Source organism: Manis pentadactyla, chromosome 13 (genome assembly GCF_030020395.1).
Source record: "Manis pentadactyla isolate mManPen7 chromosome 13, mManPen7.hap1, whole genome shotgun sequence".
Taxonomy (NCBI): domain Eukaryota; kingdom Metazoa; phylum Chordata; class Mammalia; order Pholidota; family Manidae; genus Manis; species Manis pentadactyla.
Genome location: NC_080031.1, coordinates 21,859,511 through 21,861,665, shown reverse-complemented (window position 1 = coordinate 21,861,665; position 2,155 = coordinate 21,859,511).

Genomic DNA, 2,155 nt, shown 5'->3' with positions numbered 1-2,155 from the left:
ATTTTATCTCTGTCTTTCCATGCTTAGTTGGGGGTAAAAGGAGGTCCTGGCATAAGAGAAAGAATGCCAGAGAGGGCACTGTCCATGGCAAACTCCTGGTATGTGTGTGTGTGTGTGTGTGTGTAGTAAGTGAGATCCATTCGGGCATTTCCCAGCAGTCTGTCTCAAGGTGGCCTGGTGAGTCACATGCAATCAGAGAAGGAAGAGCAATGTGGTTGTTTGGTTGTGACGTGACTGACAGCAAAGCCTGGCATAGAACACTCTGTTTTATTACTCCTGAGCTATCTGGGTGTAGTCAAAGCTCTTGCTGATGGTGGGCAGATGTTAGTGAGGTAAGTAAGCCACACAGCATGGGTAACCCAACCAATTTTCTCAAATGACACCATTGGAAACTAATCACATTATTATAATCAAAATAGAACACTTTGCCCCTAAATGCAGACCTTGCACTATAACAAAATATTACCACTTTGTTGTATATAGTGTCTAAGGGCTTCCAAGAATTTAGCAAATAATCTGATTTCTAAAGGGAGGAAGGAACCTTCCTGTTTGGGATGATGACAAAGGGGTCATATCATCTTCTCTCTACTGTATCTTTCCTCTAATCTGTATAGATGGTCACTGAAAGAGAACTCTATCATGTACCTACTATACATAGGACTTTATTATAATATGTATGCAATACCTACATAAAGCTTTATTCTCTGGGGCTTTCTACTCTAACCCCTGAAATTTATGGATAAACTATAGTCTAAGGGAGAAAAACAGAAATAATAATCATGAAGATTATGAGTATGTATTACATTTCAGGTACAATATATATACATATATAAAACATCACTTCTAACCTTAACCATTAACACTTAGCCACTTCTAACCATTAACAAGTATGTGACACATCCATTTTCTAATGGAAAAATCAAGGTTCAAAGAAATGTTTGAATATGTGTGCTTCTGCTTCACACCTCTTTTGTAGTTATGCTTCAGCTCCACACCTGTGTCAGTCTTTTCCATACGTGAACGCAACAATACTATAAAGAAGATGTAATAACTTTCAGTGTGCTTGGAGAAAAATGCTCACAGCTTAGAATTCTTCACCCAGCAAAACTGTCTTTAAGGAAAAATGAAACAAAACAAACTACAGACCTTCCAGACAAAGGCCAAGAAATTTTATCATCAGAAGATCCATGCGTTCAGGGGAATTCTGGAGAAACCTTTCTCAGCTGAAGTTCCACGAGAGAATTAAACCCTAGAGGAAATGTTTTCAGTGATTAGTTTATTTCTGTATCATTTTAGATGCATACTAGGAAAAAGTTAATGCAATACAGACCATGGATGTCTTAGGGCATGGAAGCTTGTCTCTCAGGGAACCCCTGTTGAGAACAGATGTCCTAAAAAGGTACTGTCCAGCAGAAAGGAAATGACCCCAGAGGGAAGGTCTGAGAGTCAAGATCGGGGATGTGGAGCAAAGAAAGGATGCTGACAAATATGTCAATACACGTGAGCAAACATTAATTCAACAAAAATATACTACTGTCTCATTTGAGGGGAAAATCAGTATAAAATTGTAAGGCTAGGAGAAAATGTTGTGTAAGGTGAGAAGCTGTGATGGCCAAAAAGGTCCTCTAAGGTTTCTGTAATGCTCAGATGTTAGCTTTAGACATTGGTGAATGTGCATGTTAATAAACCTAGCTTAACTCTTAAAAGAAGGAAGCATGTAGTTTTCAAAAAAAAAAAATCTACAGGGGATAAACAGAACAAGCAACAACTAGAAACTCTAACCAACCAAAGGTAAGAAGGAATAGAACATAAAGAAGAAGAAAAATAAGTACAAGTAGAAAGCACATATTAAGACAGTAAATAAGTGCAAATATATTGGCAACCACAGTAAATTTTGTAAATGGACTAAACCCCCTCATCAGAAGGCAAAAGTTGTCAAACAACTTTAAAGAACTCTAAATATATGACTTTTACAGAGACACACCTTTAACATAAGGACACAAAATAATAGAAAGTTGTCACAATTCATCAAGCTATACACTAAGATTTGTGCATTTTATTATATGTACCTCAATATAAAAATTTTTTGAAAATTAAAAAAAATGACCCCCAAAAAAATGCAAAATCTTACAAAGAAAGCTGAAGTAACTATATC